Source organism: Anser anser (genome assembly GCF_964211835.1).
Source record: "Anser anser genome assembly, chromosome: 2".
NCBI classification, from domain to species: Eukaryota; Metazoa; Chordata; class Aves; order Anseriformes; family Anatidae; genus Anser; species Anser anser.
In genome coordinates this window covers 53,884,875-53,897,654 of record NC_139721.1, presented here as the reverse complement: position 1 = coordinate 53,897,654, position 12,780 = coordinate 53,884,875, and the positions used below count along the sequence as shown (strand labels likewise).

General features: G+C 44.0%; 1 long non-coding RNA gene across 1 annotated transcript; it reads left to right on the top strand.

The window, feature by feature from the left end:
* The first annotated feature begins 7,783 nt into the window (after positions 1-7,783).
* On the top strand, positions 7,784-12,406 carry LOC310895249. Its single transcript, XR_014580583.1, has 3 exons — positions 7,784-7,920; positions 8,079-8,162; positions 9,123-12,406. It is a non-coding gene; the product is annotated as an uncharacterized lncRNA (long non-coding RNA).
* Positions 12,407-12,780: the final 374 nt, after the last annotated feature.

Genomic DNA, 12,780 nt, shown 5'->3' with positions numbered 1-12,780 from the left:
ACTATAAATGAAAGTAAAACACAATCTCATCAATGAGGTTCAAAGGTATCACCCCTCTATTGTGAAATTTACATTCTGTGACTCAGGTAATGATACTTGAAAGTCTTTATTGATAAAGCACAAAACAACGTCTAGTTTTGTGCAGAACATAGAAATAGCATCAACACATAAGGAAAGAGTAGGGAACAAGAGGAAACAAAACTATGGAGGTGTTCTCATTGCTTTTAGAGATGGTGTGGGGACCAGAAGTGCAGACACCTGCTTGAGAAAAATATTTCCTTCTTAAAAAAAATAAAAAAATCTATTTACTTAATCAGGGGTGAATAATATTTTCAGGGTATTAAAGCATTACATGATGTGTTTCATCTTGCGAGATTTGTATATCTATACATGCCCCCAGTGCCACACTAGGTTATGTAGATGCATGTGGTTTATCAAAGTGTATTTTGTTAGATCTGGCAGTCTCCAGGACGCTGTCACACCACTAATAAGAATTAGAAGAGGCAACGTTTTTTCCCTGCTCTGCATGGGGCGCTTATGCTCCTAGACAGCTGACAGGGCACCAGAGACCCTTCTTTGTTCATTGTTACGGCTTATGAGTGTCACAAGCACATGCCAAAATTTAATTAAAAGATATAATTCAAAGCTGATATCGATGAAGATGTTCACTCAAGGGATACATGGAATGGACAGTTTCCCTGTGACCAATACTGGGACCTGGGATGCCTATACCTCCTCATACGATTAAGTCTGATCAGGCATCAGAGCTGCTAATTTTCAGTAAGGAGATGAAATACTAAAGGCTGGACTGCCAACTCACCACTGAGCCATCAAAACACATTCCATGAAGGTGCACGTCGCCATCGGACTGGTCTTGAGTAAGTAGCACTTGCGTGGTCAGTGCTCTTCTGGTTTTCTCTCTCACTTATGCAGCTAGGAGAAATAAAAAGTATTGGCACTGAATGGGACTGCCTATATCACTCATGAAGGTTATGTATCAAAAGCCAAGAGGCTGTGGCACCGAATCCCAAACTGAATCTCCTGAGAAAGAGCAAATGTTTTCTGTTCTACAACATGAATTCCTCATCAGTGAAAGAACTGCAGGGGTAAGAGATAAGGTTCAAATATCCTAGGCTTTATCCTGCTTTAGTGCACAATATTTTGTGCATTGAGTACCTCTGTTTTCTTATCATTAGGTATAAAGACAGACATATTTTAGACTTACCTGGAGTGTCTTAAAGCCATTCCTGACACCTTATACGGGGTATGTTGGGTGCTACCAGGTCTTGCCTGGTTCTCTGTTGTTGTGCCTAGATTATCAGATGTACTTTTAAAACCAGTGCTCTATCAAAGTATATTCAGTATAATTAATGTATTGGAGGGGTTTTCTAGTGAGGATATAGCTATTAGCAGAGGCAGCAGTAAATGGACTAAAAAAAAATATGAAAAATCTCTTACTCTAGGAACAATATCTTTCAGGCTCGTATGCTGCCAAATACCCTCCTACCAGGTCTTCCAGGGCCAGCCTCTAAACATAGAGGTGCACAAGTTGCTTTATACAGATAAATAACCTGCAGCAGAACTAATCTCCTGGAAGTAGTTGCTTGCATGCCTCAGTGCTTACAGGACTCAGCAGTTCTCTATTTGCATCATGCAGTTACAAATGCCAAGTGTAATGGTGTCTAAGTGGTTAAATTCTCACATGAAAGAGATACCATAGCACTGTAGTTGACGTCTGTGCATTGGTCCAAGAGAGTGTTTTCTGCAAAATTCTGTACTAAATTACAATAATAATACTTTATTTGCTTAATGTCAAGCTATCATCAGTCCCATGCAAATTGTTAGCTTAGCAACAAAACACCATGTAATTGTCACTACAATCTTAAGCCTCAGCAGTCTTGATTTTCAAAATAGTAGTTCATCAATAAACCATTGTAAAGGCTTTAAGCTCCAACAGGAATGCAGTAAGGAAGCTCTTTTCATCTGTGATGTCAATAAGCTGAGGCAAGAAACTAGATTCATCAAAGTGACAAGTGGATATATATATTTTAACTGTAATGAATAAATGACATCTCTATTAATGATTTATCTACTTTCAACTTTAACAAACAGTTCTAGTGATAATGACTAAATTTTTTGCATTAGGAAAGTAAACTGACACATACCTAGCATAGCTAAATAGAGCCTAGTTCTATATTCATAAATGCTATCTTTGTATATGGAGCCCCAGTTGGTAATTAGCACCAGAACTATTCATTTCATTTTTTAAAAGTAGATACCTGGGAGTGCCATTTAGTCATTACTCAGAATTACTTGTTATCTTTGATGAACTTAGTCTGTGCTTTCATCTGGTACCAGACTGCATGCTAATGCCAATCAAGAGTGTAAATATGCAAAGGAAAAATATTTGGGATGTGAATTTTAAATATGCTCGGTGTGATTTTCGTTCAGTTCCCATTGAATCAGGGACTGCAGTGGCAACACCCTCTTAAAAAATGCTATCACTGGGGCAAGAAGAGATATCACTGTGCTTAGAGAAATCCATCTCTATTCTTGTGACAAGAAATGCACTGTAAATGGGCATTTTTCCTATCCCTCAGTCCATTCCATTTGTTCCTATTCTTATACCAATTTCAAGCCACTCACCCATATCCTGCACATTACGGCTGGTTAGGACACGCTATTCATTTATCATATGGGAAATAGGCTGCTTCAACAGCCAGACGTTTTACAGAAAGGTGTTGGTTTTGGTGAGAGGTTTTCTGAAGGTCTGAAAGACAAGAGGGAGAGCCCACGTCCCAGGACAGCGCCGTGTTCGCCAGGAATCACAGCTGCACACGTGCCAAGCCAGAAACTTTGCTTTTCAAAACAGGCACTTTAACACACTTCCATTTTGTGCAAACAACAGAAGAAACAGCTTGTTTTTATCCTAGTACAGAATAAAAAATCAGCAGCAACAATAAATGTCACAACCTGAAGAGCTGCTGCCACAAAACAGACGTGTCAACCTGCGGTCAACTTTTGGAGACATTTAGTTTGGAGATGTAACTCAGCATCTAAGACACACACACAGAAAAAAAGATGATGTAGCTGATTTTCTGCAATCAGCTTCTATTTTTTCACATCCTTTTAGTTAAAATATCTATCTTAGGGTTTCCTTTAGTGTCTGTCATCATCTCTTTTAGGTACTGCAGAAGAAAGTTTGAAGCACAAATACTCAATAATAAAAACAATAATAATAAATAAGAATGTCTGGGAGGCAATTGCTCCAATTTTGGCTTTGAAAAGCTCTCCCACTGAATCACTAAACATCCCCAGTTTTCTCTAACCTCAGTACTTTTATCTGTAGGGAGATTGATGTTCTTTTGAAGTTATGGGTTATTTTTCAAAACGTTGGTTTCCTCCTATTTTCTGTTCATTTTTCTCAAGATGACTACTGTGTGATGATGCTGGTTAGGACATTGGCTCCTCACCTCTGAAGAACTGGATGAAAGACTTTAGCCTTTCATATTTGCCCATTTTATTTATTTAATCATAAACCACAGTTCAGGAGGAAACAAAAAGCAGGAGGAAACGCAGGCCAGAACTGGAGCAGAGACACGGTGTGAAGTGGTAGTAATACGATTGCAAGGGAAACTTCTTAAGGTTGCAAACCTATTTAAACCTGCATTAGGTTGTCAGCACTCGTGTCAGTGCATTGCATCACCTGCACCAAGGTGAAATCAGGACTTGGCCCCACTTCTGCTGGTGGCAGGTTTGGCCTCTCGCTCTGGCAACAGCTCTCTCCCCTCCTTTGAAGAGCGACGGCCCAGACAGTAGCCTTGAAGATAGCTATTTGCATAAAATATGTTGCAAATAGTGGATTTCTGAACACAGGCTTCTGGTAACATATTTTTTTTTTTCTATTTCAATAAATTCACGTAAAAAAAAAGATGGTTATTTGGAATTGTTGCACATTACAGTGAATACAAATACTCTTTATAAATGAATAAAATGCTAAAGCTTCTTATGTTCGGATCTGTCACTCAGTCTCAGCAGAAGTTTATCCTCTTCATGAAGGTTTAAATTTTCTACTGAAATAAATATAAATCATCACCTCAGTCTAAGCCACTGAAATGGTGGTTTGCTTTGTTTTTCTTGACGAAAATCAGATGGGATCCAGTTGGCAAGCTTGCAGCGAATGCCTTAGTGGTCGGAATAATCACCTTTAATCATTTCAAGCCCGGAGCCATTCTGACATGAAAAGGGAAAATCCAGGCATTGCTGTCTGCACCTTCCTGAGAAAAACCTCCGTCTCTGGGAGCACAGCCCAGCAAAGGCCATGGCCTAGGAAAGAGGGGCCAGAGGGAACGATAAAATAAGTTCAGCCCAGCCTGGAAATGCCTCTTGTCATTGTGGGGACCCTTCCGAGGCTCAGGGGGATGGTTCTGCTGCCCTTCAGACACACGTTAACCTAGCTGCGGAGGCGCGGGGGAAGCAGGAGGATAAATGATAGTTAATGCCTCCCACCATGCTGTGTGATGGGCTGTGCAAATAAGCAGAGCAGAACTATTCGAGAGCTTCAGAAGGCAAGTTCTGCGAAGCTGGCTGACAGGAAGGAGCGAGTGTGCTGTTTGTGATGGCTCGCTCCCAGGAAGAGGGCTCTCAATCTCTTTCCCAATGGGGATCTTTTACAGAAAGTCATAGCAAACATCAGGCCGGGCACCAGCCAGTTCCCAGGTCTCGCCGTCCTCACATTTCAGAAATAGCGTGCATAGGCCATTTTGTTATTTACACTGAAAATCACAGCTTCCTACCAAAGTTTGGGGAGGCTAAATGAGATTTGTTAGCGCCTCTGGATTTCCTGCTGGGCTGAGGTCCATGGTCTGTACGCGGGTGTTGATAGTGTCTCTGTATGACAAGGAGACAGCATACAGAAATCAAAATGGTTGTTCAGCATGAATGTGTTTTGTTACATCAGATTCTGCAGTACACATGAACCATCTCTGGTCTTGTCAAAAGAAGATGTGGGGGAAAATTTACCTTGGAAATAAAATGTTAACAGATCTTTTCAAGTGCAGTTTCCACCCTTTTGCCCATCTTTTTTTTTTTTTTTTTTTTCTCCAGTTATTGTGAGAGTTGAGAAATACATGCACTTGCTTCCCCCCCTGCTCTGTTCTTTCAGCTCTCTATACTCCTCAGACTCTTCCAGGCTTAAGTCACTGTGCTGGTGGTGCTTTTCAAGCTGACTGGTTCTCAAAAATATCTAGCTAGGGGGAAGAAAAATCTGGACTGGGACCAGAAAACAGCAAAGGGAAATGGGGGGATAAGGCATGCTTTATAGACCATTTGTTCTCAACTTTTTTTGTCCCCCACGGCATCATGCAAGCAGTTCTTGATTACCCATACTAACAGAGATGTAGGATGTCCCGTGTGAAGCAAAAACGTAGCTAATGCAAACCATATGGCTGTTAAGCTATCAGAACATTCATTAAAAATAAATAAAAAAAAAATAAAATGGGGAAAGGAAATAAAGCCAGCAAAACTGGAGCACGATGGTTCCTAAGCTGACTCTGACTTGAGCTGTTAAGCCCACGCTAACCTGTGCCACCTGCTTCTGGATCAGGAGGAGCTGTAGGAACCTCTCTCTAAGAGTGAGTTTATCTGCACCTCAGCCAGCCTGCCCTAAACCAGCCCAAAGGCAGTGCCAACAAACAAGATGCAGGACCTCCTTTCTTCCTGCTCTTCAGGAGGAGCAGTGATCACAGGCCCCTCAAATCTGTATTCTTTGGACTGTGTTCAGCAAAGAGCCCTTTTTGTGCTCCTCTAGCTGGTGGATAAACCAGGCACCTGGTACGGAGTCATTCTAGTCTTCTTATTGACAAAACTAAGAACCTCACAGAGGGCGCTCATCTTTGTAATTCCTTACCCAGCAGAGTTCAGAGCAAGATCCAAGCCCCGGGCTTATCTGTTCCCACACACGTCAATGTGGCGATCAGCTCCTGCTCTTTAATGGGAGCGTAAAACACAGCCCTCACCCTCCAACAATTGTATTTCAGACCTGCCACCTGAATAATTGGGCTTGAAAATTGTTAATCCCACCTTGTGGGTTCTCTACGGGCTGCCAGAAGAAAATAGCTCAGACACGACCCACTGCAGGTTAAGTTGCTCGGCGGTCAACACTGCGCGACAGTGCGTGCAATCACAGGTGAGCACCATTGAGAGCCTGGTTGTGAAACACCCCGGCTGCTCAGTACCCTGGCTGAGAAATGAAGAGCCCATACCACAACAGAGTCCAAATATTGCAGTCTGATGAAGTGAAGGGGACTGCTTGTTCGCAGTTCGTTGCTCAGCTGCACCATTGGGCTTTATGGTGCTTTACTCCCCTAGAAGATAAAACTGAAGCTGCTTGACTAACGTGTACGAGAGTATCAAATATGTCTGCAAGCTTACTGTGTTTATCCTGTCTTGGTACGCTCCAGTTCTCAGTGTAAGGAAACAAAAATACTTCCTCTTAAAAATGCTCCTCTTAGAAACTGCTCTCTGTTGATGGTCTGATGAAAATACCAGAAGGCTTTGCTGTTTGGGAACACTGAGTGTCACTCTATGGGATTACAAGCAAGGTCTCTGCAGTGTGTTATGAAATAGATGCTTGGATTTCAGGAGGTGGTGAAAAAATCAGGGGGGACTTAGATATAAAACTCTCGGGAGAAAAAACAGTAATCGGGATTCTTGCGATGACAGGACTGAAACCTTCGGATTCCCCATGTGCTGTAGGACATCATTTGTCTTGAAGTCAGGAGTCTGCTGATTCCCACCATACTGCAGTAAAATGATGGGAAGGATATTGCAACCTCTCCTTACCTGCCAGAGCTGTCAGAGTGTACCTTTTGGTGAGTCTAGGACTGGTCTGACATTAAATAATGGAATACTAAGGGGAAAAGAGCTCCATAAATGTCTGGGAGATATAAAACCCCAAGAAATAATCTGTGCAGGTTTAGAGAGAACAAATTGTACCACCCAAGCTGGATTGTTTTTTGATAGAATTACTAAATTAATGGATGGTTGGAATGAAATCGATTAAACAGTTCTGAGCTCTCAGTAAGGTATTTGATATAGTGTGTCACAAAATCTTCTGTGAAAAATGAATATCCATCTGGGCTGCAAAGAAAGTGTCATGGGAGCTGAGGATTGAATCAAGGACTTAAGGAGTGGGAAAGAAAGTTCAAAAATAAATGACAATGACAAACCAGAAGGAGGAATTTACTCTGAGCTCTCCAAAATCCAGTGCTCGTTTCACTCCTATTTCATGCCCTATTAGGGAGCTGCTAATGGGAGGTGGAGGAGACAGTAATTAGGAGATTCAGCTGAGTTAGAAATGTGAGCAGGACTTGGTAGGAAGACGAGTTGCCCTTCAGCCTCAGCCTCGCTCAGTGACAGCACCCACCAAAACCAAAGCAAACACGGGGAGCAGGGGAAGGAAGAGCACCCGACTGAAGTGTTGGGTGGTGTGCCTGGAAGGAGCAGTGTGGCAGGCCTTGTGCAGAGGATGAGAGGAGAGCTCCTGACTGGCCGACCACCCACTCAACCCATCTTATCCTCTAACTGGGCCCCCTCCGGGCGGTGGGTTTTGGTTTTCTTTCAGCGCTTTCTTCATCCGACAGTGGTGCTCTGCCTGTAAGGCTGATGAGCCAGCAGAGACCTGCAGAGATGGGAACCAAAGGGAAGGAAAATGCAACGCAACTCTCACAGCACCCAAAGAGGGTATTTTAAGGAGTATGCAGGGATGTTTCATACCATGTCACAGGAAGGTCCTGCCTGCAGAGTGCTGATGAAACCCAACTTCAAATGCAGCAATGCAGCTTTTACTGTACTCATTTTTGCTCTTATTTCTCTGTCTCTTCAATAATGAACGGCATCCTCTTCCCACCCACTTCTCAGGTAAGCTGCGTCTTTTAAAAAGAGCACTTGTTGTGAATCAGCACTCAGGTGTCCCACATCCTCAGCTGGCCCAGGCAGGGTGGCAGTGCCTGACCTGCTCCCAGCCAGGGGAAGCCACCATGCCACGAGCGGTCGCTTTGCTTTGCTCTTTCCTGCAGTCACTGCTGCTGAATTAAAGATATCTCATGGCTGCGCCCATGCCCTCTGCACTACCTGCTTCTCCCAAGCAATTACTAAATAGGGTAGGTATTTTTTTCTTTCTTTGTGTCCTACAGCTGGAGAAAAGAGGTGAAATAACCAAACTGAAGGACCAGATTGGGTCTGTAGCACGGCCCTGAGCCCTTGATGCCTCACATGAGCTGTCAATGCCAGTGTCTTCTAGCTTCTTATAAGCACTTATTTCCCTCCCCCCTCCCAATATTAACACTTAATCTGGAGTGTGGTTGGCTACAGCCACTTGTAGACCTGAAAAGTGCCTTTTATTTCCTCATAAGTGGTGTAGCAATTTCTATTCTGAAGGTCCTGGACCTCTCGTGACTCATTTTTTTCAGGTGTTTTTAGATTTTTGAGCAAGTATAGAAGCAACCAGGAGTGGCAGTAAAACCTTGCTGCACAGAGAGACTAATTTTCTTCTGTTACAGAGATTAATGTTATTCTTTATGAATACAAAAGAAATCTCTTGGCTGATGAACTTTGCTGTGACACTGGGAGGGAATGGCTCCAGACGGTTATTTTCTGTCTTTCTCCAGAATCGCTTCACTCAGCAGCTATTTGTAGGATACTGAATAAGCCAAGGAGCCGTGCCAGTTCCTGCTGAGAATCAGCCATCAGCTCTTGTGCTGGGGGAAAATGCTGTAGGAGCTGAGCCCTTCCAAGGGAAAGCTGGCTAGCTGAAGACCTGCCAGCCGCTGCCAAAGCCAACAAGGCGAGCAGCCCTCGTGGGCAGCCGTGAGCCTGTGGGGTCGGCGGTGAGCTCTGCTGGTGGCACAGCATGCTGGGTGCGAACATGGGGTTCGGCAGGAGCCAGGGGTCTGTCCTGATTAGCACCTCGCTGAAAAGCACGTTTCCATCTAGTTTACCTTGCCCGGTTTGCAAATAAGCCAGCAGCGTCGCACCTGCTAAGCAGCTAGAATTATGCATCATCATAAATTAAACTTTTTAATTTGCCAACATTTCTGGCTTATGTCATTTATCATTCACAGCCATCCTTCAGAGCAGCAGAAGTGTTTCCTGCGCTGCTGTGTACGAGAGGGGAAACTTCTCCCTTTGCCCTGCTGCACAGGACAAGGGTGCGGGTGCTGGCGGGCCGAGTGCCGGCACCAGGAGTCTCTCATCAGACTCATCAGTGAGGTCGGTAAGCCCAGGACATGACGCTGTGCTTCGCACCACAAAACCACTGCAGCTGCTTCAGGCTGAGCAAATGGCGATGTCCTCCCTTTGGGTCAACGCAACACCAAGTGAAGCCCACTGCAGCCTTCGGGCAGGGGGGACGCACTGAGGAGCGAGCTGCCTTGCTGCTGTCAGATGCTCAGAGAAGTCCTTACAAACAGGAGCACGCTGCTCACATCAGTGGTGCTGTTCCAGCTGAGCAGGCTGGCATCAGCTACAAACACTGTGCAATACAGTGAGGTAAAGTGTCCTTATGAAGCTGGGTGGTTTTGACCTCCCTCTTGCCTCGACTCAAGGCTCAAAGCTACTTAACCCGGGAGATGGGGAATCAGAGAAGTGGCTATTTCTGTAAATGCATTTCACTGATGAAGGCCAGGCTTTGAAGACTGATATCTCTCTAAAACTCTTTAATACTGTGAATATCTGTCGGAAAAAATATTGATGACTCCGGGTTTTATGTACAAGAGCAAGGCTGTGTTGGTGCTTCCCAGAAACAAAGTCAGAAATGTGAGCTTGTCTCAGGTCTGGTAATTCTGGACCACAAGGGGGTGCTTGCAACGCTTTTTCCCGTGAAAATTTTCGAAGTTTTTTTCCCCCACTGCCTTTCCTTTAAAATCAAACTCTGAAGACTGCTCATGGTTTCAAGAATGGTGGTGGTGGGGTTCTCCTTCCAAACAAGAAATAAAACTTGTTTGTGGACTAGAATAGATGGGGTAGGGGTGCGTGCAGTGGAAACTATAGTTATATAGAAAAAATAATATATAATGATATATTTTCCACATATAGAAAAAATAATTTCCTGTGAAATAAATATTAGAAGTCACAACATTTTTTTTTAAACAAATCTATGAAGAATTGTCTGGGCAGCAAGTAATACAAATGAGTTAAACTAGTCGTATGCACTTGCCCTTTTCCATAAGCAAAAAAATCTATGTCAAAATAGATGTAGATATATGTGGATGTGCTTAGGGTAAGTGAGCTGCATTTAAAGAACCCCAAAATGGCAGCACTACACAGTCTGATGCCAGCAAGAGGATGAGGGCAATTTATGGTGCCTTGCAGAGAGAGAGTTTAATTTGGATGCTACCCCTTCTTTCCACAAAGCATCTGCATAGCTGCTGGCAAAATACGTCGGGAAGGAGCCAAGAAGAACAGCAGCGAGTGGCACGAACCCCACAAAGGGAAAACAAAGTCCACATGCTGTGTGCAGTGCAGCGCAGCATTTCCTGCCCACTCCCTGCTTTACGAGGAGCTGCCAGCACTCCTGGGGGCAGCGGCAGAAGATGGTTTTCCATATCCTGGCCTTGCTGCCGGGACCCTGCCCCCGGGAATCACCAGGAGCCCTCGGGGGACCTGCAGCTCCCCATGGTCCCCTTGTTGCCCACTGTTGTGACAGGAGATGTGCCAGTGCCGTGGGCCTGTGCCTCGTGTGCTGCATCTCGGGCCTGCAGGGCCTGCCCTGCGACCTGCAGCCAGATCTGTCTGCAACAGCATCCTGAATAGGCTATGTCCTAACAGTCTGAGCACTAACTTCAGCAAGATGGGAGGTATTTGCAGTGTCTTGCCTTTGTTTTTTCTGGCCAGCTTTCTCCAAGTGGGATCCGGGGCCAGGGAGAGAGCAAAGGGGCTGTGAAGATTCAGAGCTCTTCACCACACCCTGCACTACATCGCATCCATGTTCCTGAGGCACCAAACTGCACTTCTGGTCTCAAGCAATCAGGGCAGTCCAGGTTTTGCCTCGTTGCAGTCTATTCTGAGGGAAGGCAATCTCTTAATCAAATTAAATATGCACATTGCCCATTTGTTTTTCGAAAAACGGATCTTCTGTACTATATCCCTGCTGTTAGAGATATAAAAACTCTTTGTTTAAAGTAACTCCGCATCATTGCTCTTTACATCTCCTAAATTAAAGAAAGCCATAGTGTGGGGACCAAGTTTGGAGAAGATATACACCTAGTCTTGGTCATATTTATTTGCTATAGCCCCGGACACGGGAAGGTCAAGGTCTGCAAGCGTATTCATGCCTTGGATATGCTTGGTTATACCACCGAGCCCTTGCACTTGTCCTCTGAAGCTCCAGCGATGTCCATTTTGTCCATTGGCTCCTGTCAACAGCTTCTGTTGCCACCACCCCAGAGCAGAAGCAGGTAAAAGCATGATACATTCACCTGCAGAGTGGTCCTTGTATGGAAGAGTTTGGAGACAGAAACCTTGATTTCAGCTCTGGGCCGAACTGTGTGTCCCCGTGGGCCCGTTAGGGCAGGTTCTGGCAGCCAGGGCCCATCCCACCACCCCAGCTGGAACCCAGCGGCTGGCCAAGGGGCTTCCCCGAGGGTCCTGCGTGGCACCCCAGGAGGCGGCATGGGGTGGGTGGCAGCAGTCAGTGATGTGGATGCACCCCGTGGTTGCAGAGCATGGTGTGCTTTGGCTTACCTCTGGCTCTGGAGGAGCAGTGCAAGTAATTCCAGGTCCGGTGGTGGAACAAGCCCGTGCCAGTAGGTCGGTCCCGTTAAAAGTCTTCCGGAATCCGACTGCAATACCTCATCACCATGCAAAATGTATTTAGAGCTTTGCACCTGTGAGTTGTAGTAAGAAATATGCTAACATATACAGCAATAAGGGGTGATTTGTGATGTTAATGACTTTCCCATCTATACATTTACTGACAAAATATATTGCATAATTTATGAAATTGCTTTAGCACTCACAGCACAAATGATGCCTCCTGATTGGCTAAATTCAGTGCCATATGTTGTATATAAAATGTATTTATACTCAACCAAGATATAAATTGTAAGGAAGCCTTGAGTACAATGATAAAATTATAAACACATTTTCCGCCTGTTGAACACAGAATTTATATCTGTAATCTTATCTTGGTTGTGTTACAACAGTCAACTTGGCTTCTACATTCGCCCCTAAAGGCTTTCTTCAAATATTCCCTCACTAGAAGTATTTTTTGAAGCTCTACAACCAGACAATTAAATGAGTACAAAGAGCACAATAATTACTTAACACAGCCAGTATCATGTCATGTGTGCTAATGTCTTTCTTCCTTTTAGTTTATTTGATCTAGCGATATGCTACACTGATAGACTGGCTTCCAATTCTATATTCGACTCAGTTGCTGGCAGCTTTAAGAGAGCATTTTTGTTAGATAAAAAATACATAAGTGTGCCAAAGTTTGAAAATTGCAAAGAGTTAAAGTTATCCAGGGATTTTCCAATCTCATCAGCTGAGCACAGCATTTCAAATTTGAACTCTATATAATTGTATATATATATATAGTCACAATTATTCCATTTCCTAATTGTTTAAATCATATCATCATAAACAGAAATGCTTTAAATCTATTCACTGAGCCTTGATTCATCCTTTCTGAGAGAAGTTAGGTGTAAAATACAGGCTCAGGGTAGGCAGATTCTTGCAGGCTCCTTGGGCAGAGCCTTGGCACGTGCGTTTCATTTGAAA